General features: G+C 35.7%; 1 protein-coding gene across 1 annotated transcript in view; it reads left to right on the forward strand.

Moving 5' to 3' along the window:
- Positions 1–27,208, forward strand: part of LOC107671710 (dipeptidyl aminopeptidase-like protein 6) — a 127,069-nt gene that overhangs the window by 1,261 nt on the left and 98,600 nt on the right. The window lies entirely within an intron of this gene.

Below are 27,208 nucleotides of genomic sequence, written 5' to 3' on the forward strand. Positions count from 1 at the left end.
GAGTTGAATTACTGAAATAAATGAACTTTTCCACGACATTCTAATTTATTGAGATGCACCTATATATATATATATATATATATATGAAAAGTCTCGCTTATCTACCCCATGGTGCTGTCACATCAATGTATTTTAGTAGTAGACTTTGCATATCTCATGCTGGTTTATTTTCAGTCTTACAGACTAAAAGCATGATATCTTTGTGTCTGTAGAGAATAACATTCTTGGCTAATGGATGTGTTCACTTTTCGTCATCGAAACTGTCTAGACAAATCGTTCATTCTTTAGAGGGTCAAGGCCTACTAGAGCTGACTGCAGAAGGTTATGACTCTCAAAGGTACTTACTGTAAAATCATCTAGACCACTGGTTATATTATAAAGATATAATTTTACTCAAAACCACAGCATCTTTCTGGAATTGTTTTACAGAGAAAGACTAAATAATGTTTACATAAGCCAATTGCAATTTAGTTTGGTCTAATGTTTGTTTTGGTATGTTACATTAAATAGTTCTGAGAGCTTTGACCTCAATGACAAAAACTGGCTCTTTGAACAAGCTTTGGATGTTGAGCCAACAGAGCTGTGGATAGTCTGAAGTCCCGTGACAGTCTGTCAGCACTAGTAGATTGTGCTGAATAATTAATGAATAGGGCAGTGACAATCAGCAGACGGGGATCTCAATCAGTCCCCCTTGATTTTGATCCCTGTTGTGTTTTGCAAGTAATAGTTTTTGTGGATAAAGCTGTGCGAAAGTTTGGTCCAATATTACAGATTCAAATCTAAATATATAATATCCATCAAATGTTATTTTGATTAAAGCATTAGGGCAGAAAAAAATAGGTTTTGCTACACTGTAACTATAGACGCAGTGTTACTATATTTTGTATTTTAGTACAGGTTCTATCCCTGTAAAAAAGATTTTCTAAAGTTGTACTTTTTTCAGTGTATATTTACCAATCAGCATACAGAATCCATACAATCCTTTTAATAATGTGACTTAGACATCCTTTATTATGAGCTAATATATTTACACTTATATAATTGAATTCTGCACTGAATTATATTGTCAGTCTGGTTTGAAATGCATAGGAAAAATTAATAGATCTTTGTTGTAGTCAGACAGAAGAGTGTATTACTTATATGCACAGCAATATTTGTAAATCAGCTCTTTGCTGCTGTTATAATCTCATTCATCACGAAGACAGGAACAACGAACACTCATGCACTTTACAACATAACTTCACCTCAAGCCACGTTCACCAGCTTCATCTCATCAATACTAATAATTGTTTGTTGTAATGATACGCATCTTTAACGCAATAACGCATCTTTTTCCTCTACATTTTTGGCCTTCTGTCTACACTGAAAACACACTTTTGTCCAGCCAAAACTGAGCTTTTTTGTCTGAGTTTATACTTGTATGTGCCTGTTATGCCCTGTACACTTTTACTGTGTTGCTAAAAATGTTACTTTGTACAATCTTCATATTACTTTCCTGCAAAGATGACAGAAAATTTATTTGCAATTGCTGTCCAGTGGCAACCCTTATGAAAAAGAAGTTTATTCAAGTGTGCTATTAGTATACTTCTACTAAGTATTTAATTAGTAAACTATCAGTATACCTATAAGTTCACTTTTAGTATAGTTGCAGTACAAGCTAAAAACATAGATGTAAACTAGTTGTGTACTCAAAGTTTACTACTGTTATACTTAAAGTATACTTAAAAGTATACTTTTATATACTAGAAAGTGGCCAATTTAGTCCCAAGGAGTATTGAAATAGTATACTTACAGTATACTACTAGTACACTGATATTTGTATACTTACTACATAAAGTATACTTAAAATATACTTGAACTTTACTTAAGTATACTTAATAAAATAAACTTGAAGTATACTACTTTTTGGTAAGGGAAAACATGAGGGCAATTTAGACCATACATGAAATGGCAATTTTCTGTGCGACCTGGATACACCAGTTAGTGCAACACAAAGGATATTTTGCTTATAAAAATGATCTTGGCAGGCGAATAGCATGAACACTTTTTTATGTCTGGTCTCCCTGTATCATCTCAGTGAGCTTTTATTATATTTTACACATACGCAGTAAGATGATTTTAGTGGTTTTTGATGTTTTAGTGTGGATGAGAAACTTTTGGAAAACGCTAATGTGGTTAGCGAGCATTTTAAAATAAAAAAGCCTTTTTTAACAGTAGATATCACCATAGTGCAAATAATAGGTGACGATTTATGTTTCTGCCGGTGGGTGCCAAACCTCCATACACCCAGTGTAACAGACACCTTGCAGATGCAAATGAGATAAATAATATGTTTTATTTGTTTTTGTAATTTTTGTTTTTCTTGTAACACACTTAACGTTGGCTGGCCACATATCACATTGTTTATTACTTATCAGAGCTCTTCAAATTGGAGGTTTACATCGGAGTCCATTCAGCATGAGTGAAGTGTAATTTTTTAATGTTAAATATTTTCTCCATCTATAAGTAAGGCTGATTTCCCTGAATGGTGTAAACACATCGACTCTGAAAATCTCGTTATTAAGAATGATTGTGTTCTCTTTCCTAATAGTCGTTAAATATGCAGCTAGCTAATTAGATGGTTAGACTCTCCATTGACTTCCTAATCTACAGGCTGTCAACGTATAAAATATCACACCGGGGTTTTTCATCTTGTAATCCCTTGCTCTCTTTGGCAGGGCTGTGAGGCAGTACAGTGACCTTAATTAATCATCCATAGGTGGCTGGCCCAGAATAGAGTGACATTCAAAAGGACAGCGGCCTGTGGATATGTTGCCTTTCCTGAAGAGAAGCATATTGACTTTCTCTGTATACTCCAGCAAGCGGGAGGCAGTCAAATAACCTGGCTTTGCCTTGTGTCACAGTTCACAATGTGTGACAGACTGGATAAGATCAAGCAGGCTGCCTGAAGACAGGAGGTTGAGGATTACAAATCGTGACTTGCATGTTTTGCTTGCAGTCTCGTCATGTGAGCCTCAGGACCTAATGCTGGTCTTTGTACGCTAACAGCCACATGACTAAGGACATTTGAGTAGGTCAATCAACACGATCTTTTTAATTATCTCTCCACACCAGTGGAAATGATACCGCCTGTGTGGAACTGTCACACTCGATTGTAGGCTTACTGCTCTATTATTAGTATTACAAACATAGCATTATAGCACTAAAGGCGTGTAAATGAGTATCAAGCAGATCATGAAAAATATGCACAGTGAAAATTTTGTACAATAAAGATGATCCAAAAATGTTTTTATGATGTTCACTAAATACTATCTGGCCAGATGCGCTTATCTCTGTGCTTAGATCCATTCCAAGAAATGAATCTACATCCTAATCTGGTGGTTACGTCACATGTCTCTGGAGCATATACTAAGGTCATCCAACCATTTTAACACGTGTCATTTCACTACACATCCTGAGACAAAGGCTTTTATAGGAGATGTAAGTATTTTGCAATTGTCAAATATTACATTTACATTACATTTAGTCATTTAACAGATGCTTTTATCTAAAGCGGCTTACAAATGAGGACAATAGAAGCAATCAAAACTAACAAAAGTGCAACAATATGTAAGTGCACATTTTTTTCTTAGACACACACACACACACACATATATATATATATATATACACACACAAAAAGATAAATAGATAAAGTAGAATTAAAATAGAATAGGAGTTAGTATGAATTAGTATAAATATGGTAGTATGAAGAAAAATGCTACCATAGGGTTATCATAAAACAGTCATAAAGTACACTTTTTGCTCCACTGACTTTTATTACTACCCATACGAACATGGGAGACCAATGGAAGCAATTATGACTTTTATCTCGCAATTTTGAGTTTATATCTCACATTTCTAACTTATTTTCTCAAAATTGAAATGTAAACTTGCAATTTTGACATTTTTCTCACAATTGAGAAATTGTCTCGCAATTCTCACTTTTTTCTCTCGTAATTCTGCCTTCTTTTCTCAGAATATTTTGATATAAACATCAAGCGATTGTGAACTATAAAGTCCAACTGAAAAATAACTTTTTTTCTCAGAATTGCGAGTTTATATCTCACAATTCTGACTTTATAACTCACAATTGCGACGTTTTTAAGTTGTGTTTTTGAAGTTTTACAAGTGTGTGAAGTTTGGTGAACTCTGACCTCTGGATTCGTATGTTAAAAATGTGTGACTAATAGAAGATCTAAACATCACAGATTACTGAAAACAAACTTCAAAGTCCCAGGTGTGCAGTGTTGCGGGAAAGTGAAGTAGATTTTTTTTTTTATGGAATATTGCAGTATTTATTATATATATTTTTTAGCCATTTGCCCTTGTAACTATTGATAAAAAGTTTTAACTTCCCAATGGACAAAATCCCGTCCTACATATTTTCTCAATGGGAAGGTGTTAATTCAGATTTCCATCACAATAGGCAAGAAAAGACAATTGCAGTTGTATGCTGACTTTAAATGAATTATTTTTTATTTGTAGTATTTTAGAATTTATTAAAAACAGAAGTACAAAGAATTGCAAAAAGGTGTGCACATCCAAAAAAGTTTTGTTCAGGTGCAGGACAAAAAGATAACAAATAATAAACAAAGACAAAGAATAAATAAATACATATTATGCCTGATAAAGAACTGATTGATCATTTGTATATTAAATTTTTTTTTTGAGCTGCAATTTCAGTGTGCATACATTATTTTTCTTCATTTTTTCTTTGATTAAAAACAGAAGCCTCGGGGTGTGACATCTTATCCTTTTTGTTGCAGAGAAATGTTGTATACAGAAATTAGAACTCTAATGCCTACACCATTAAATATTCATGAGCTTTGTTTTGTCTCAAAAATATTCACACAGACAAAATTAAAATGTCACATGGTGAAGGCAAACAATTGAATCTAAAATCTAGATCTAGCTGACCTATGTATGTGATGATCTTTTCACAGACCGACAAACAGAATTCATTCAATCAATGTTGTGATCTGATTAATATACAAATATGAACATAAACCCCAGGGTTGACAAATGTACAGTGTGAAGTCTCGAAACCTGATGGTCCATGATTCATTTATCTCCCAGGGTACAATATGCACAGTGTAACATGAAACGTGTTTACTAGGGATTTAGAAAAATAATTTCAAATTTGATATGTAGAGACACCTTACTCATAAACTGAGCATGATAGGTCAAAAGTTGAAGAAGACAGAGGCATTTTAGCATGAAAATTTAAAGTAAGTGACTAGGTGTCTGGGTTAGTTGCTCACGGTTATCACATTTGAGAGTTTTCTTATGTTTCCTACCGTGATAACGGCAGAGCAGATCGTTAATGTTGAAACATGTTTTGTATCCAAGCGGCTAAGTATGAGAGACATATCACTGATACAAATGCAACTGTCTCCCACAGGACTCGCTCGTCTAAGCGCTTGAGAAGAGCAATGTTATTCTTAGCCCTCCACGTTCTCATTCACGTAGACTTGATTTAGAGATGTGTCTCACTTTATACGTAAAGTGAGAGACAATGGTAACAAAGCTGATTTTCGTCATCAAAAATGATCGCTTCGCAGATTTCTGCTTCACACCACAAGTGGATCGCTGTGTATCCTTCAAGTGTCTGTCACTTCCAAAGATCGGCCAACGCAAACGCCTAGACTGATTTCATGAGATGAACAGTCTGACTTCTTGTCAGAGTTGAATAGAAGTTAAAAATAGACTGCAGCTGAATGCATTTGAAAACCAAACTTTAAGCCTGAATAATAATCTCGTCATGTGTTGGAAATTGACTTTGAGTAAGTGTGGAGAGGAAGTTGATTGGGAAGACTGGCTCTGCCTGTTTGAAATGCGACCGCGTGAAATGCATCATCCGAACAGATGGTGGGCAGCAGCGATCCAGGCCTGTCATATTAAGCCCCAGCTGTCATGGTGAGCAGTACACTTCAGTTTGAATGCGCAAGCACTCCCCACTGACTAAACACACACAAACATCTAGTACTGTTACAGTTTGCACAGTCTTTGCTTTCCAGATAACAGCATAATAATATGACTTACCTGTAACATAGTAGTTCATGCTTTGTGATTTTGCATTTCTCATTATTTTATCTGTCTGATTGTTGCCAGATAATCTAGATGTGTAGAACTTCATGGTGGGTTTTCTGCGCTTACAGATTCCATGTAGACTGGCCTGTTGGTGACCCATAAGGTCTAAAAATGGAAAATTTTTCCATTGTGTTTTTGAAAAGTGTTTCATACAGGCGACAACATTGTCAAAACAACTAGAAACGCTGTATTACGCATGCTAGTCCAGTAGTTGGCGATGTCACTTTGTAAAGAAACTTGCGAATGCCTATAGACTGAACACGTAATATGCATGCATATGACATCAACATTTTCACAAATTCGCATTTTTGTAGTTTACACAGAGACGATAATGGTATAGTTTTCAAAAGCTTGAACTTTTGAAACCCGTTTCAAAAGTTTGCATTTTCAGACCCCCAAAAAGCTGTTGTCATGTAAATTAACAGCCAAAACGTATAAAAAGTTTTCCATTTTTAGTTGAAAATAAACGCTCTTCAAAATGCTACATTTAATAATAGGGTTAGGAATTTATCACAAGGATTCTGCTTTTAAAGATAAAAATCTGTCGATATTTATTCACCCTCATGTCATTACAAACCTGAATGACTTTCTTTCTTCTAATTTGAGAAATATGTTTTTTTTTTTGTCTCCATACAATGAAAGTGGTCACCAAAACTGTTACCCACAATCTTCAAAATATCTTTTGTATTCTGCAGAAGAAAGAAATACATACAAGTTTGGAACAATATAACAAAGTCATTCTTGAGTGAAATATCTTAGATTTGTTTTTTTTGATTGATTGATTATAATGATTCTTTACAATTATTTGAGTGGTTTTTGAGGACGCTGTAGATTCAGTAGTGTAAGAGCAGTGCAGGAAACACTGTCGTTTAGTATTTTGGAACAATGTTTTGCCTGTGTTGGCAGAAGAATACAGACATCCAAAAACCATTAATAAAAACCAATTTTTTTATTGGATTTTTTTTAAAGACAGTAATTACAAATGGAAATTTCCAGATGAAGCCAAAACTAGAATCAACCAGCAGCAGAGGTGTTTTGGTCCTGAATGAGTCAGTCTGTTTGATTGAATCAGTTGAGTGAATGATTCAGTGATTCAGTCATAAGTTGCTGAATTGAGAACTGCATACTAGCACACTACATTTCTACTAAGCATACTAATCTAATACACAGTTCCGAATTCAGCACATGACTGATCCTAAACGAATCAGTATTTTTGAATGAATCGTTTGAATGACTCACTTATAAAGACAGTCACTGATTACCACCCACTTGCATAACAATATAACCAGCAGAAACATTCCCACCACTAATGAATAGACTTGCAAACAAAGACAAGCGGAGTGATACAAGCAGTATCTGTATATCAGCACTTCTGCTCGACCAATTAAATTTGAGTATCACAATTAACTGTTGTATTAATAGAATACACACAATAGAATATTACAGAATATTAAAGGCTATTTTGAACTCTATAATCTGAAAAATTATTTTGACTGACCCCTTGGTTTGCAAAAGTGAACTATTGTTTACAGTACATCCACTTTACAATTAATTCAGCAGAAAGCAGAATTGTGAAGGTCATATTTTTGTACTTGTCAAGTCAAGTCAAGCCACCTTTATTTATATAGCGCTTTTAACAATACAGATTGTGTCAAAGCAACTGAACAGCATTAATTAGGAAAATAGTGTGTCAATAATGCAAAATGACAATAGTAAACACAAATTTTTCAGTTAAAGACAGTTCATCATTGAATTCAGTGATGTCAACATCCAGCTCAGTTTAAATAGTATCTTTGCAATCAAGTCAGCGGTATCGCTGGAAATGAAGTGTCCCCAACTAAGCAAGCCAGAGGCGACAGCGGCAAGGAACCAAAACTCCATCGGTGACAGAATCGAGAAAAAACCATTCTGGTACTTACATAATCTTCAAGTTTATTATTTAAGCTATAAAGTGGTCTCAATCATCTTTTGAGGATGGATGAGCTTCTAGTTATGTGTTACCTACAGAACATTTTTGTGAGAAATGTATTTTGAGGTCTCAGTTGAAGACAATATAATGGTTAATCTAATATACATTGTTTTCCAGCTCTGCTTACAGACCCTTGCTGTTTACTCAGTTGAACTTCCACCACAATCAAATAAATGCAGTAGATCTGGCTGTATTTTTATTTCTGTTCTTTTCCCCGTCTGCCTATCAAATCAGTCTGAAGTGGCTCAAAGGTCAGCTGCTCTGTGCCGTAATGGCTTCCCGGCTTTGCTACAAAAGCTGCTCCCTCTTCCCGCCACTGGTCCTCCGCCTCACCGTTGCCATGGTTTCTAAGGTTGAAAAGGGTGCGGCTGAAACCTGCATGTCGCCTCCTTTTTTCAAAACCTTTGCACGGATTACCATCTGTACATGATGTTTAGCTTCACAAAACCAGCTGAAGTGTCAACTATGATATCACATGACTTTTGGATGGTTTGACAATATTAAACTGCTTTTTGATCAAAAAAATGCCTAAATATCGTGATCATCTAGCACCAGAAGGTGGGAAAATGCCACTTCCATTAATCAGTTAATTGTGGACGTAAATAATTCGAGCTGTTTTCACAGACGTGTCTGTGTGTGTGTGAAGGTGACAGGCGCTCTCTACATTCACACATCGTGACTCTTCAGGTCTTTGAGGGCTTGCTGTCATCGAGCATTGATCTGTTTTCCCTGCCAAACTTCCCCCGAACCGCCCGCCCGCCTCAGAGCCTCTCAACAGGCCATCAGTCAGCTCTCGGTCCCGCCCATGGCTGCCGTCCTCAGCCTGTTTATTTCCTGCCAAGCCTCTGGGACATGTTGGCAGGCCGTCAATAATGAGGAAAGTCTCTGCTCGTTCAGCCAACCCATCGCAGAGCTCTGAGGAACATAAGCTGTAATTTTTGAAAAATACACCGTCAATACATACAATCTGAGGGCTCTCTGACCCTCCCATAGACAGCAAGGTAACTACCACGTTCAAGGTCCAGAAAAGTACCAAGATGATCGACAAAGTAGTCCGTGTGACATCAGTGGTTCAACTGTAGTTACGAAGCTACGAGCAAACAAAAATAACGACTTCATTCCACATTTTTGTCTCTACTGCGTCACTTTGGCGTGCGTTCACGACAGTATCACGACGCGAGCGTGTGGCGGCGCCGGCGCTGAACCAGATCCAGCATGATGACGTCATTATGCCGGATCTGGGTCAGCGCCGCCACACGCTCATGTCATGATACTGTCGTGAACGCACGTCCAAAGTGACGCAGTAGAGACAAAAATGTAGAATAAAGTCGTTATTTTTGTTTTCTTTGCACAAAAAAGTATTCTCGTAGCTTCGTAACTTTACAGTTGAACCACTGATGTCACAGTGGTGACAGTGGTCCAGTACTTTTCTGGACCTTGAACGTGGTAGTTACCTTGCTGTCTATGGGAGGGTCAGAGAGCCCTCAGATTTCATCAAAAATATCTTAAATTGTGTTCCGAAGATGAACGAAGGTCTTACGGGTTTCGAACAACACAAGGGTGAGTAATTAATGACAGAATTTTCATTTTTGGGTGAACTAACCCTTTAAATTCTCTGTAAAACATGCCTGTCCATCACAGGTGACTGCATGATAATGAGGGCACTTTATCGCAATCAGAATTGAAAAGATGCAGAAAGCTTGAACAGTCTTCGCCTTTACAGAGAGAGAGATGGACATTGTCACATTTACATAAATGTGTAAAACATAAAAAAAAATGTATTTTGTTTTCTGTGAAATAACGTGCACTGATCATTTGTCCACAATAAGAACAGGACCCTGTATTAAACTTATAAAGCCACCTGTGCAAATTTCTAAGGCGTCTAAATGATCAACATGATCAAAACTGTGCTGAAGAACCTGTTGTACACAACACATGCCTTCATAGTTTAAACTTTTTTAGCAAGTAAAAGCCTTTTAGTATATTTGTAAAAAAATGTCCACCTTCAGTTTGTGGTTCATGTGTTTTTGCTGTGAAATCTTTACAGATTTTTATAAAGTAAACATTAGGATAACGTTTATATTGATGGTACTGTAATATTTCAAGATGAACACTTAGCAACTTAGGTGTACTTCATTATTAATTAAAAAAATATGTTGAAATGTGAGTATAAAATATGATACATCAGGCTTTTGAGGAACATTTATTTGTAAATCAGTTTTACTTCTATAAAAATATAATTGATTTACATTATAAGCTATCAGAATTTCATTTAGAGTTATTATAACATTTTCGTTAAAACTAAAGCTAAAGCTGTAAAACTAAGACTAAAAAACTATAGACATTTAAAAACAACAGACTAACAAAACTGATAAAAACTCGCAATAAAATTATTAAAACTTTAACTAAAATTAAAAAGTAGAAAGTATAAACATAAAATCTAATTCAAAATATTATCAAAAGCTATAATAGTATCTCAAAAATAACACTGATTTCATCACATTTTTAAACATAATTAATAAATATCAGCAATTTCACCAAACTGAATTGTTTTTGTTCAGCTTGTGCCTCTGTATAAAACTATAAGCTCCATATTCTCACTATATCATACTACAGTATGAGTCATAAAAGCCTACTGTATCAAATCTGATAACATATATGCAAACTTTTCTGTAAACTCTTCCATTTAAAAAAATTATTTCCCCCCCCCAATGTCTTTACATGGCTTAGAAAGATTTCATGCTGACTTTAAATAAATTATTAAAACTCTTTTATGTGTCTTGCCGTCCAGTTTTCTCTGACATTTCTAGCTCATATTAAAATGTCACGAGTCTTTCCTAAGAGGCTCACGTTGATGGTGCAAAGTGCTACATCTTCCTTCTTCGTTCTCTGCTCGCTTCTCTCCATCAGGCCTCTGTATAGATGGGGAACTTTCTCCTGTGCACTTCTTCATCCTCTCTGTGCTAAGAATAGCACTCGTGTTTACTTTGTTCCACTTTCCTCTCTGCTGTCACTGTAAGCTCTTTTCCTGGAGTTTTACTGGGCCAGCAGTGATGTACAACTCTGTGCTGTATAACTTTGGCCTGATATAAGCTCAACTTCTTTCCTCTCAGAACTTTGTCATCAGTTTCTATTTTATGTAGCCATTTTCAAATAAAGGACCTTTTGTTTTCTTAGCCGTGCTGTATGAAGAGGGCTTGGTGATGTGTTTTTTGTGGAATATGTAGAGGATGAGTATGTGTGCTGTAAACAGAGCCTTTTGTTTCTGAAGCTGTGCATCCAAATAAGAGCAAGGCTACAGTCTGACAGAGTTGCGTGTGCGATACAAAACTGACTGATGAGGATAAATCCAGCAGATAAATTAAAATATGCATGACCTTCATTGCATACACTATCAGTCAAGTCCAAAAGCTTATGCTAAAATGCTTAATTTAATTAAGAATTTCCTTCCAAAGCAAGCAAATAAACAAAAAATAATTTTGTCATTAATTGAATTGAACTTTTTTTTTTGTTATATTTGAAGTAGGACCTAATAGGGGAAAAAGCAGCCAACAAATATCCAGCACTATTCTCCAGTGTTTATTTACATTCAAATTGTTCACCTTTTTGGCAATGGCTGTTTTAACGCCACTGGAATAAAATATGAATATTATCAGGAAAAAAATGACTCTTTCTATTAAATTTACACCGTATATTTTTTCTGTCAGTAGAATAAAATAATTTATAATTAATCGTGTGATCTCCAGCAGTGCTTTGAAAGCAGAATAATGCTAATAATGTTGAATTCAGTGAATTAATATTACTTAATAATGAATAAAAATACACTTTTATAGAATTTTTTACTATTTCACTTTTTCTAAACTGTCCCACAGACCCCAACACCCTTTTGTGTCCCCTTGATGATGATGACAATAATTAATAATAATAATAATAGTGATATTTTTTTATTTTATTTTTATAGCATTTTACACAACATTTTCTAAAAAATTTCTAAATATGGCCTCTTGATGATGATAATATAATAATAATAATAATAATAATAATTTTATAGCATTTTACATAACTATAATAATAATAATAATATAATTTTTAATATTAATAAAAAAAAAAATGTATATATATATTTTTTAGCATTTTTTAAAACTGTTTGTTTCTAAACCTTTTCACAGACGCCTTTTGTGGCCCCTTGATGATCCCCAGGCCCTAATTTAAATACACCTGATGCCATTTATGTCATTTTTCATTTCACAACATATTTCCTATACTTCAGTTTTTGTGTTATTTCATAGTTGTGATGCCGTACTATTATTCTAAAATGTTGCAAATAGAGTAGATTCTGCCAGCTTCTGAATTCGGTATGTGTCCTTCTGCATAGCTCTTTTTCAACATTGTGCTCTCCTTTACTGTGGCCACTGATTAAGTCCGTTTTTAATACACTTGATGGAGTGTGTTCTAGTCTATTCTGCTTTGTAAGGGTGTAATTAGGGCTTGTCTGGTTCCAAGTGGAAACCTGAGCGCGGCTCATTATCAGTGGTTGATGTATAGTGTGTCTATTGATTTCTGCAGGGAAACCATTCAGTCAAGTGTCCTCTCACTACTGGAGCACCTGCTGGCCACCAGGGGCGCCACAGACCCACAAATCAGCTTCACGTGCTGCTCTACTATTCCTGTAGTTTGTCAGGCTGCATTCATCTCTGAACATTACAGTGGAAAGTACAGAAAATACCATATATGGCATTCATATTTTATAATAACATATGCATATGACATATATAGAAGTTATTATCCATCTCCATAATTAAATGCACAGTAAAATGTGTATTAAAGACAACATGAAACCTATTTACTTAATAATGCACGGTCTTCTTATTGTGCAAGATGCATCAGTGCAAAATTCCTTCACAATGCAGAAAATTCCTGATGTGTAAAATCTCGCAAATGCATCACATTACAAAAGCAAAATGGGATGCAAACGGTTCGATGTTAAAAATGGCACAATGAAGTGTTGAGACATATAAAACGGTTAGCAGCCTTATGAATGAATCAGAGGACGATAGAGTCCAGATAAGCCTCAAATTGAAACCGTACCTGACTTTCTTCTAATATTAAACAATTTCTGGGTTCAGAGTAAAACTATTTATAGCCGCTCACGCTCTCAGCATTGAAGAGGATTGATTGTGCCAGGTAATGAGTGTGTCAGCGGCTCATATTAATGAGCAACAGGGATCTTTTTGTCCACTGGGTCAGCTCACACAGGGAAAAAAGACCAATTTCCAATTAGAATGACTCAGGAGTTGAAAAGCCCCAAGCAACACTTTATCTCTTTGTCTTTAACACTTTGTCATGAAGACATATGAGAGGTTGGTGTTGGCTTATCTGAAGGACATTACTGGACCCTTACTAGACCCCCTGCAGTTTGCTTACCGAGCAAACAGGTCCGTGGATGATGCAGTCAATATGGGACTGCACTTCATCCTGCAACATCTGGACAAAACAGGGACTTATGTGAGGATCCTGTTTGTGGACTTTAGATCTTGGCAATAAAGCTCTTTCTGATTCTGATTCTGATTCTGATCTAACACAGGCTTCAGTAGCATGAGTGAGAAAATGATGAGTGTTTGACAGTTAGTCTTTCCTAGAGGATATATGCTGACAGCGGCTTTAGGTAAATAAAGATTCTGTTGGTTCATAAGTCTGTAAATGTAGGATTTTTCACATTTGAACCTGGAAATTAACAAATAATTGTTCACGGTATGAGATAAAACAGCATATTTAAGATTCTGCACTTTGGAGCAAAAGTTGACTTTGACATTGAGATATATGAAATAACAATGTTATTATTACATATTATACTGATCACTTGCAGAAAAAAGGTACAAAAGCTGTCACAGTATCCTTGTGAAAAGGTACTAATATGTACATTTTAGGTACTAATATTTAACTTTAAGGTACTAATATGCACCATTTAGGGGTAAAAAAGGTACAAAAGTGACAGCTTTTATACTTTTTTTTAAGAGTGTAATATAATTTGAAATTACTTTTTTTAAAAGACTATTTTTATTAGTATATATTTTGATTAGTATTCACTACTACTACTACTACTACTACTACTACTACTACTAATAATAATAATAAAGCAAAATAGAAGCAATTTTACTGGTGGTCTCAAACTTCCCGACCCCTGCTGCAATTCTAAGGTGTCAGAAATTTCTTTAAAAGTGAAAACTGTGCACAATGTAATCAGCAGGGGGCAGTGCAACCCTCCAGGATGCTGGATACTGGATACTGGGCCTCATTTTTTTATATGAATAAATGGAATGAATGTAATCTGTAGTTTGATGCCATTTGAGCCATAATAGAAGAGTGTGTACTGTTCATTTCCTCTTTCACAACAGACATTTTACCTATTGTTAATTAAACAAAGCAGAACCACTTCAGTTAATAATTCAGAAAACTGTCAGTCTGAAATGTACACCGACAGACAGCATCCCACATTTGTTACACCATAATTATGCAATAAAATTAAGTACTCTGTGGACACATAGTCTTTCCTGCCTCCTTTAATGTAAGAATAGTAACACCAGAGCTATTATGTTTGTCCTCACAGCTGAGGGAGTTGTGTTGTTCCTGTTGGTGAAGATGAAACCATGTAGAATTAATGTGTTGTGCCACACAAGTTGTCATTTATTGACTCTGAAATGATAGCAGGGGGTCACTGGGAGCGAAGGGAATCAGCGGGTATTTCCAGAAGTGACCCTATTGTGCTTTTTTGGATATCACCTGTCATGTAGTGTGTAATATAGCTGTTTGTGAATGTAAAAGGTTTGCAAAGTTTCAAAGATCAAAGTGCATGACATTATATGAAAGACAGTACTGCAAACATACTAAAATGATGCTTAAAAAAGTAAGAGATAACACTTTATTTTAAGGTGTCCTTATTACACGTTACATGTACTTACTATTATAATAACAATTAATTATGCATAATTACATGCAAGTAACCCTAAGCCAAACCCTAACCATATAGTAAGTACATGTAGTTAATTAATATTACTCAGTACTTAAATTTATAATTACACTGTAACAAGACACATTAAAATAAAGTGTAACCAAGTAAAAATAAAAAAGTCAAAACAACATTAAAAAATTGTTTTGAATATGTTTTAATACTGTGACCAAAGACAGTTTACAGTTACAGTTCATCAAAAGTATATTCCATTGTATAGTTTTTTTTTTCTGTGAATAATAATGGATCTAGTTTGTGTTTGTAATTTTATATTTTATTTGTTTTTTGTTTTTATTTTGAACATTTAATTTGCATGTGATCACTTTAGCAGTAGACCACTTAATTACTAGCAGCTTACCAATAAACCAAGAAAACCCCTAGAGAATGGATGCAAATTTACTCTGTTGCGAAGCGATAATAAAACATCAAAGCGGTTGAGTTGATCTCCAACCTTCTGGTCATAAACCCGAAGCAGTATAAGCAGAAGACTACATAAATAAAGCAATTCAATTAAAGAAGAACTGCAGATCTAGGAACGGGGAAAAGTTTTAGTGCTTATATTAAACACTTGATTGCATCATTATTGTTATCAGATTTTGATTCCTTTCAGTGAGCACACATCAGAGAGTCGCCTGTCAAAATACATCACGTGGAAACCATCACATGTTATTTGTGTACAAACATCTGATACATCTTAAAAGGAAAAAGTTCATGCACATTCTGAATCATATGTCACAAAGACATCTGCTGAATGTCATTCTATCATCCATCAGGAAAATGTCCTGCTGTAGATGATCTGATTCTGCTTGTTTGCTTATTTTCAGACAGACTGTCAGTCTGTTCATTCGGTGGCGGGGATGTTTCAGTGAAACTTTCTGTAAGTTACAATTGTTATGTCAGTGGCAATAAGTGACTGCCTTTTTGAGTGAGTCCCACTTTTATTATGAATGAGTCATTGAATCATTCACTCAACTGATTTGATCAAAAACATTGATTCAATAGTAACAAAACACCATTACTGTGTTGTTCAGTGTTGCAATGGTTCTTGATACATTTAGAAGTAACAAAACACCACACAGTTGATGTTGCAACAGTTCTGTTGTGGTTTTGTTTGGGTCTATTTTTGACAGAGCAAACCTTACGACTTAACTGGCAACACTGTGTTTAATATGTAGTCAAAAGTTGCTGAATAGTTACTTCTGGTTTATTGAACTATTGTATAATAGCATTGTCACACAGTTGTGTTAATTTCACGATAGTGATTCGACTCCGTCGTTGCTAGTTGCAGTGATTTGGACACATCTTTTAAACTAATACCTGATCCTGAGTCCATGGCAAAAGAAAGTGGTCTTTGGGACAGTCCTTGTTTATTTACATACTTGTCCATTGAATTTGCTAAATAAGAACAATATCACTTTATTTCTTTTACACAACAGAATATTGCTTTTCTATAGCTTATTCTTAGGATGAGCTATAAACCATATAAGCACTAAATTAGTTTTGCCAGTAGTTGCTAGTTGACTACTATAACTTGAATCAAACTGTTTGTGCTTCAGACACGAATGATAGTGATGGGAAATCAAGATTCTTTTCAATGAATCTGTTCAAAAAAGACAATTCACCAGTTGTTGTTTTGTTTTTTTTTACTTCATTGCACAAACGTTGCGTACACAATACTTAGTAGTAAAATTCATTTACATATCTTGACTGAAAAGTTTGGTAACACTTTAGAAAAGGGAACACATATTCACTATTAATTAAGAGTTTTCCCTCAATAAACTCCCAATTTGCTGCTTATTAATAGTTTGTAAGGTAGTTGTTAAGTTTAGGTATTGGGTCGGGTTAAGGGATCTAGAACATGGTCATATAGAATAAGAAATTAATATGTCCCTATAAGTACTAATAAACAGCCAATATGCTAGTAATATGCATGCTAGTAAGCAACTAGTTAATAGTGAGAATTGGACCTTAAAATAAAGTGTTACCAAAAGGTTTTAACGGTTTTAAGCTTAAACGGGTGAAAAAATACTATAGATTTACAATGAATCAGATCAATTGTTAGCTCAAATACTTAACTCGCTTCTTCCAAAATAAAGCTGCAGAACAACAAGTTTCATCCAGTTTTAAGTTTTCCATCAGCGTGGAGCAGCTGTCAGCTTTGGCTCACGCAGTGCTCTAGTGCCTGTGAATAAACTCTTCTCTTTCAACTGCAGTGAATTTGTGGCATCTGCATTAGCAGAACTCAACAGCTGAAGTCAAGGGGTTAGCAGGAGCTTATCAGGGCGTTTAGATGTGCTGATACATGCTGAAGTGTAAATGGAGCCTAATGGATTGGTAAGTGGTTTGGTGCTGATGCTGGTGAAACAGTTTGAAGCAGTTTTCTGCCAGCTTATGTTTGTGTGTGTGTGTGTTTGCGAGTGTTGATCTGTGGCTGTCAGAGTCTGGACTCCGCTGACCTGATGAAGGCCGATACTGTTCTCATGTGTCCTTGTTCCACTCAGTAGGGGTTTCAGGAGTCAACTTAATGGTACATGAGAAAGGTCAGTTTGTTTTACAGTAGCAGGAATAATCCATATACACTTACAGACGAACAGACAGGCCTGTATACGTCTTAGTTTCAAAGGGATAGTTCATCTAAAAATTCTTATCTTTCAGTTGTGTATTATGTTCGTTCCTCCAGGAAACCCAGAGAGATAGAATGTCAGAGCTTTTGTCTTCCTTGCATTGAAACTGGATGGAGATTTTTATTGTCAAGCTCCAAAAAAGACACAACAAATTGTGGAAGTAGTCCATCCAACTTATGCACTATATTCCAAGTCTTTTCAAGCCTTTGTATGAGGAACAGATCAAAATTGAAGCAGCTCTCAAATCTCATTTGTGGTCGTTTTCAAACGTGCCACAATCGTTCATGTGACAAGCAAGAACCGGTTTCAATCTGTGTCAGATGAATTTTTGTGATATTTGAAATTTTGTCACTTAATTTTAATAAATGTAACTGCTAAAAAGACTTAGGCCCAATCCCAATTCTATTTTATACCCCTTCCCCTTCCCCTCCGCCTACCCCTTCCCCTTGTCCCTTGAAACAGAGTGTCAAGGGGTAGGGGTGAAAATATTCCCCTAAGAATTGGGACACCACTACTATACGTCACACGTCATCATAGGTCGTCTAGCTCCTACAATACACACACATACTGGTGTGCTGGTGTGTGCATTAGAGCCTTTAATTACCGTTCTATATTAATGCGCTGCTTACTGACACACACACACACATTCTTTGAGTAACATGACCGTAAATACGAACTCACGATTGAATGTAACATAAAACAAATGATTACTTTTCGTTAAAATCTTTATTAATGCCAAAAATGCTTACATTTATGTGTATTTTTGTTCGCTCGGGCAGCCATGTTGCCCCTGAAGCCGGTTTACGCTGAGATAATTCATACCCCTTCGTTTGAAGTGTGGTCCCGAAAAATCTTCGTTTGAAGGGCTATCTGGCCCTTACCCCTACCCCTCCAACCAAAAGAGAACCGAGACACCCCTACCCCTTCATGTGAACGCGCGAAACGGAGGGGTAGGGGAAAGGGGAAGGGCTAAGTTGTAGAATTGGGATTGGGCCTTAATCTTTGCAGACTGAAAGGCAGCTTCACAGCTGTTAAGGGGAAACACGAAATGCAAACTCGCGCAAATTTTACTGCATTTCCAAAGTTTGGTGAACTGCAAATTTGTATCATATAAATAAATATGTGACCCTGGACCACAAAAACATAAGGGTCAATTTTTCGAAATTGAGATTTATACATCATTAGATTTGTTAGAATAAGACAATATTTGGTCGAGATACAACTATTTGAAAATCTGGAATCTGAGGGTGCAAAAAAAATCAAAATATTGAGAAAATCGCCTTTAAAGTTGTCCAAATGAAGTTCTTAGCAATGCATATTACTAATCAAAAATTAAGTTTTAATATATTTACAGTAGGAAATTTACAAAATATCTTCATGGAACATGATCTTTACTTAATATCCTAATGATTTTTGGCATAAAAGAAAAATCAATAATTTTGACCCATACAATGTATTTTTGGCTATTGCTACAAATATACCCCAGCGACTTCAGACTGGTTTTGTGCTCAAGGGTCACATATGTGTGACCAGTTACACTTTATTTTAAGGTGTCCTTGTTACAGTGTAATTACATTTAAGTACTGAGTAATATTAATTAACTACATGTACTTACTATATGGTTAGGGTTAGGATTAGGGTTTGGCTTAGGGTTACTTGCATGTAATTATTCATAATTAATTGTTATTATAATAGTAAGTACATGTAACGTGTAACAAGGACACCTTAAAATAAAGTGTTACCGTGTGACCAATAGAAATTGATATGTCATGTTGTGACCTCTTAGCTGAATTAGAAGAATATAAACTTTAAAGCTGCAGGTTTGTAGCAGTGCAAGATTGAGTATTTTTACATTTTGGATATATGTTTATGTTATATGTGTATATAATGCTTTTTTTTTTTTTAAACATGAGTGTGACGTCATATTAAAAAATTCCATGAGCAAATTTAGTTACACTTTATTTCAATAGTCCACTTTAGACATTCTACTAACTATAAGTAATTTTGCAACTACATGTCAACTAACTCTCATTAGTAGACTTAGGTCAAAGCCTATAGAATACCCAAGACGTGTCAGTCGTATAGTTTTGAATGCTTAACATGGCCGCTCAATCGCAGGAAGCCCCGCCTTCTGAGCAAAAGAGCCAAACGCTAATCGGTAAAGTCAGAGCGTCACTGCAGCTGCCGTTAGAAGTCCCGGTTGCTATAGAAACAGTCAGCGTTCTTAGACGTGCGCTCAGGACTGCGCACGCGCACTGGCTGATCTATCCTGAAAAATAAGCTTTTTATAACGCTATTTGAGCAAAAGAAACAACTTTTATGACATAGTTGCAGTCAGATTTCATTGGTGATTTCAAATATGAAATTTAATCATAAGCTTAGTGTACAGTTTTGGAGAATTTGATGATTCCCCATACAAAGTGATAGGAGCTGCACTTGCATGCCCGAGAGGCGTTTCAAAGATGTGACATGACTTTGCTTAGGTTAGGATTAGTAGAATAGGTTGACATGTACTTGCAAAGTTGCTGCAAGTTGGAGTATGTTGGAGGACTTTTAAAATAAGCTGTTAGCAGATATTAACCAGACAGTTTACTAATACTCTAATGACCGCTAGTTGACATGTAGTTGCAAAGTTACTTATAGTCTGTAAAATGTCTAAAGTGGACTATCAAAATAACTAAGCAAAATAATACATTAGTGAAGGTTTATTAGGCATGGAGGCACATTTTATTTCGTGATTTGATGATTTTGACCTGTTCTGTACAGCACTATTATCATCCCACCCACATTTTTGGCTTCTAGTGGGTAAATATACTGATTTGATGACCGTTTGTCCTGTTTCTGTGGTGCAGACAGATAACAGCCATGAGAGGAGGCGGTGAGGGAAACCACAGGGAACGACTCACAAAAAAGTTACCCGCAAGTTCATATGAGAGGAATGAAAAGCGGTTGCAGTCTTGTCAAACTGCCCAAATAAAGAGCATTTATCTTGGCACACAGTGCCCCAAAAGTGAATGACTTTAATCTCAGTCTGTTCCTCACAGAAAGGTATAGTGGTGACGTGTTGCTGAGCAAATGAGGACAGAATTTAACGTGTGCAAACACATCAGTCAGTTATCCAGAGTGAAACCCAGATCACAGACATCGGGGAGGCCTCTAAAGAGAGTAGCTGGCAGGGTTAGTGCTGAGTCTCAGTGTGTGGTTGAGATCCGGATCAGGTGCACTTAAAGCTGGGGTGTGTCGTCATTATTAAACGATCTTCAGCCCGTGACCTGGGCCGCATTTCTCCCACACGCGTCCTCAGACAAACTGTTGTCCACCGGCAGCATCTCAGCATGAAGACCAGGAAGCTGTCCAGAATACAGAGACTATATAAACTTTGGTAGTGTTGCACAAAAAAGCTGATCGGAAAAGTTACTGTTTGTTTTCTTTATTGGTTTTATGGTAATCTGTACACCATTTGTTTGAGGTTTAGTGTGTTTCCCAATGACGAGTCTCTGGGGACGTGCATTGATCACATTGACTGAATGTAATGAGCGTTTCATGTGTTTGACATAACTGTTGCTTCTCATGTTACATGTTGTACCTCAGATTGATTGTTTATATGTGGGTCTGTGACAGCGGCTCTTGTTCCTTTGCTCATGTCTCGTAAAATGTCTTGAATTTTACGTATGTACGTACTTTATACGTGCTACCTACTTCTTTAGAAATGTAACAGATTTATAATAGATATAACTGAAAATGTCATTTGAAATGCAACTCTAAAGGCAGAGAAATCCCTGAATGCAAATGATATATGAAAGGTGTCTGAGATGTCAGATAACTGTTGCGCTCTAAAAGGTTTCTCTCAAGTAAGTAAGGAATACAAAACCTCGCTATCGGTTCTTTGGATTGGACTCTCGGGGGTAGCGGGCATCTCTGAGAACGGAGTTGAGTTTATAGTAAAGCAGGGGAAGATTAAACTCTTATTAACTGCTGAGAAAGTACTGTACTGTAGCTCATTTTCAAAGATTCCAGTAATCATTTTACTGTAATTGTATGCATTTTCACTACATATTTTGGCTTGTGAATTTGCAATAAGCAATTGCTGTAATTGAATAATGAACTGCTGTAACATGCTGGTTGCTGTTCTTTTTGAACAGGAGTGCACTATTCATTACCACTGTACACTGCACTGCCAAAAATCATTTTTAATGAGTATTTTTTATTTGTCTTTCCAGTAAAAATAACCAAACATCCTTAAAACAAGATAAATTTAATTAAGAAGCAAACTGTATTAGATATTAAGGCTTGTTTTCAGAGAATATATTTTGAAGATATTTCTCTTTTTTTTCTTGTTCTTGATAAAAAAAGGAAAATAATTTGCCATCCAATTATTTTACATTATTTTATTATTTATGTTTTTAATGTTTGCAACTTGGTGCATCTCATAATGCTTATATTTCATCAACATTATAAATTTTCATGTTCTGATGTTATCAGGGTTCTTTAAGCGGACTACTTTTCATTTTAATTATGTTAAATTAAGTTCTTTTTTTTGTTGTTTTTTTGCTTAAAGCTAAAGAAAAAAGAAAATAAGAGTCTGGGAGGTTGCAATTATCCTCTAATAATTTCATAATGCTTATGCTGTATTTCTTCACATTTTTAAATATTGACATTGTGATGTTATCACGATTCCTTAAGTGCGCCACTTTTCAATTGAAAGTGCATTTGTGATTTGCTATTAGTAAGGAATAATAATAATAATAATAAAAAAAGCATTCTTTGATTTATTGAAAATGAATGTGTAACTTTAAATGGCAATGATGCAAGTACTGCAGCACCTTTTGGCCAGCTGCTGAAACTGCTGTGTTTATTGAACTTGCATTTTTTCTTTACCATGTAAACATATAGTGCCATACCATAGTTAAACATAGCATACCCAGTTATACTAGTCAAAATTAATACCTCACCATGTCATGGTGTTGCAATGTAACATTCATTAACACAATGAAGTACGTGTACCATATTGTAAGTATATCAGCAAGTCAACAATTTTAATGCATCAGAGCATCCATTTAGCTTTTAGCCACTTAGAGTAATGGGCTACAGAAACACACTTACTGCAGTCTGCTGAGAGGCCTGCGCTTTCCCTTAATGCGCAAACTACTTAACAGAAAGCTTCTAACAGAAAGCCATTTCACCACTGAAATTATGTTTGCTATTTCCATAAATGCAAGTAGGTCAATATGAAATAACCTTTATGTACCAACCATATGTACTGTATGCATTTTAAGCAGCAGCAGTTTCATGCAGCTTTTGAGTGAGTTGTTCTGCACTGGTATGCTGTGCTTTAGTTTCTTTTCTGCTTTCCTGTCCTCTACTTTTTTATATAGAAAGTACAAAGCTCTTTCAGTCAGTGCTGGGAAATTAGGGAGAAGGTAATTATTTTAACTAATAAAGCCTGAGGTGTAGTTTTGGTGCACAGGAAGTGAGTCCTTTTTAAGGTTTAAGGTGGACTTTAAAGACAGGATTTAAACATTCTTGATGTTTAAATTCAATGTCAATGACTAGATGAGCACATTAAGCCTTAAAGGAGTAGTTCATCAAAAAATGAGAATTTGTAGAAAATTCACTCAACTTCAGGCCATCCAAAATGTAGATGAGTTTGTTTCTTCATCAGATTTGGAGAAATGTAGCTATTACATCACTTGCTCACCAATGGATGCTCTGCAGTGAATGGGTGCCGTCAGAATGAGAGTCCAAACAGCTGATTAAAACATCACAATAATCCACAAGTAATCCACAACACTCCACTCCACTCCATCAGTTATTGTCTTGTCAAGCAAAAAACTGCATGTTTGTAATAAACAAATCCATTATTAAGACGTTTTTTTTTTACTTCAAACCGTTGCTTCTGGCTAAAATATGGTGAGAGATACAGTATGCACAGATCAAGCACAGTTTAAAAGCAAAACATTTCTAAACAAATATGTTTGCAGATTTTGATTTGAGAGGACAACAGGGGATTGACTTTGGAGGAAGCGTTTTTATGGATTATGGACTTGGTTTAAAGATAAAATGTCTTAATTATGAATTGGTTTATTACAAACTCAACTTTTTGTTAACAAATTGATGGACTGGAGTGGTGTGGATTACTTGTGGATTATTGTGATGTTTTAATCAGCTGTTTGGGCTCTCATTCTGACGGCACCCATTCACTGCAGAGCATCCATTGGTGAGCAAGTGATGTAATAGCTACATTTCTTCAAATCTGTTATGATGGAGAAACAAACTCATCTACATCTTTGATGGCCTGAGGGTGAGTACATTTTCAGCTGAACTATTTCTTTAAAAAGTATAGTAGTATGTTCCAAAAGTCTGAGAGTGAAATCTTTTTTTCTGAAATGAGGAAATCTCAGACGTTTAGACCTCACTGTACAGAATATGTTGAAGACATAATAATACATATTTTATTTGTTGTATGGTGAGAAAGGTTTTGTAAAGTACAAAGACATTGGGAAAATAAGCTCTGGTCCATCTCAGGGAAGCAGAGGACAGCATCTAAGAGTTCTGCAGGGAGTCTCTCCACAGTAATATTTCCTTTATTTGACCCTCTAACTCTAACACTTTCTATTCTATTTTAATTCTACTTTATTTATATTTATCTTCTTTTTTACTTCTTTTTTATTTTTATTTAAAAACAAAAAACAAACAAACACTAGCTTTCTATTTTTTCTATTCTATCTACTTGTTTTTCTTTGTGTGTGTGTGTATATGTGTGTGTGTATAATATATGTGTGTATATATATATATATATATATACATATATATATATACACACCTTGCTAGGTGTACTGCGTTAGGCTAACCGAGACTTGTCATTTGCACTTATATATTGTTGCTCTTTTGTTAGTTTTGACAGCTTTTATTGTCCTCATTTGTAAGTCGCTTTGGATAAAAGTGTCTGCTAAATGACTAAATGTAAATGTAAATGTAATAGAGTGACTGTGGTAAACCACCACCTGCTGTCTGATTCCCTCCAGAGAAAGTGTCTGGAGGAGAGGTTTTGGTCAGCAGGTCCTTGACTCCCACAGACTGATTACATTTAGTTAGACTGCAAGGTCAACTGGTCAGGCAGGTTTTGCACATTCAAGTTTTGAATGTTTCCAAGTCATTTAGTTTCCTTTACAAGGGAGGTTACAATCCCTCTTCTCTGTTTTTGATGGAAAATCTGCATTTACATTTTCACGCATTATTGAGTTGGGTTAATGTGTGGGTTTGCGCACCTATCTTACTTGTTTTCCGAAAAACAAGATATAAAAAAAAAAACATGGTATGACTTTATTGAAGATGCAGGACAACCACCTAGCAGTACATTACAATAGTCCAGTCTAGAGGTCATGAATGCAAGAACTAGCTTTTCTGCATCAGAAACAGGTATCATGTTTCGTAACTTGACGGAGCTCAAACTCAAAACACACGGCAGCAACAAACTGCCCCATTAGAGACTGATTGGGTCATAAAAAGTGATCTCTCAGTAGCAGGTAGATGGATGGAAGTGGAGGAGTTGAACAATGAGAGAGCTTGGTGATGTCGGCCAAAAAGAATAAATCAGGAAAAATTCACATTTCGGAAATGAATTATTACATTTGTGAAGATTATGAAGATAAAAAAAATTTTCTCAACAAGAGTATGACCATGCATGGAAGAAGCAATTAAAAATCATTATCTTGAGAAGGTTGCCGTTTTTGAACATTTCATTTGCACTGTTTAATGCTCTTGTATGTCATAAAAAGAACACAGGGACTTGAAAAGTATTTCATTTATCTAAAGCATTGTTTGCTATTCATCTACACCGCTATTCAGACCTGAGTAATATGGCGGGAATTGTTCAGTGCAGTCCAAAAATGGCCCTTACAGTTTTTTTTATGTGAGCGATTAGTGGCAATTATAAAAAGCCAATGAAACTCAAAGTGAGATTTAGCTAATGTCATTAAGTGTGATTTCATGCACATCATCTTCTGAATAGTGAGTCATGTCTTTTTGGGTTTAGGTAATTTTTTTTTTCTGTGCCATTTATACATGCTTTTATGATTTTAAATGATTCTTATTTGATGCAGCTGAATCCTTTACAGACAGTTATATCGTTTATAGTGTACAGACAGCTATATAGTGTACTAACCATTTACTATGGAGCTCAATGACTGCCTACACTTGCATTCCTTGGCTCTCATATAAATCACAGCAATACAAACTTGGGTTTGACATGTAAGGTCCGCCCACTGGTCCAATGGCGGTAGCCAGTGATCCGGTAGAAGGATTCTCGCGTGTTGCTGTCTTTCCTTTTATGCAGCACAACAATATTAAATTAAATACATTTTCTTGTGTTTTACCTCTTTTATTCATCTGACTCCAAAAATGAAAAGGGTTAGGAGAGTTGTTTGTTACTCATTAAATTTAGGTGAGTGTTTGATCATTCTGTTTTACTCATGACTTTGATATTTACTCGTTCATTAGGAATCTATGTCGCTTAGGATGCCTCACGGCGGCCGCTATGCGTGGGCTCCACGATCACAAACTCGCCAGTTTGATCCTTATCCAGAGGTTTGTGGCTAATACTATTTAATATACTTTAAATAGTAGGTCTGTTTAGCCCCCTACAGTTACCCATGTAATGCTCAACATTAATCAACGGTTCTTCTAGACTCCTTGTCTAGACCCCGATAGTTAGTATAACCACGTACAACTTAATTAACACTCCAAATATTAATCAGCGGTTCTGCTAGACCCTTAGTCTCGCCCCCGATAGTTAATATAACTACGTACAACTTAATTAAAGCTGAAATCATATACATGGTTAACGTAACTGAGTACAACTTAAATTAAGGTCAAGCGGTTAGTCAGAAACCCATGATCTCACCTGCTAAACCTGAGATCTAGTATGCACGTAACCCTGGTCGCAGATTTGCGGGTACGCATTCACTTAATCTACTTGAGGAAATAATTTCAGAGTAAGTCAGAATAGATCAAATGTAACAATTTATTAACAGTCAGGTAAATGTGTATTATGCCAATTATCTCCATAGCCAATTCAACGATATCAAATCAATACAAGACATCAAATTCTCAAAGACGAATCTAAGAGTCCTTTAAATACAAAACCAAGGTAAAACATCCTCCAAATGGAGGCATGTACAAACAATTGGTATCTGGGTGGCTAGTTTACAGCTCAATGGGAAACAGAAGACCATTGTACCACTCACCCTGAGACTATTCAAATGAAACCAAACATGACTGTAAATCTTATTTGCATTCATATAGAACATTATATTCTTGACCATTCTGAGTGAATCAAGTGGAGGGAGGAGATGAAAAGGAACTGATGCATATGTGAGAGAGGCGTTTCCTGCACCACCCCTCTGTGGGATGTCTTGAAGATGCCAGTGTATTGTCTGTTTCTCAGGAGATCAAAGTATCTGAGTTTCTTTTATCCTT

This window comes from Sinocyclocheilus anshuiensis, unplaced genomic scaffold, assembly GCF_001515605.1.
Source record: "Sinocyclocheilus anshuiensis isolate Anshui unplaced genomic scaffold, SAMN03320099.WGS_v1.1 scaffold524, whole genome shotgun sequence".
In the NCBI taxonomy this organism is placed as follows: Eukaryota; Metazoa; Chordata; class Actinopteri; order Cypriniformes; family Cyprinidae; genus Sinocyclocheilus; species Sinocyclocheilus anshuiensis.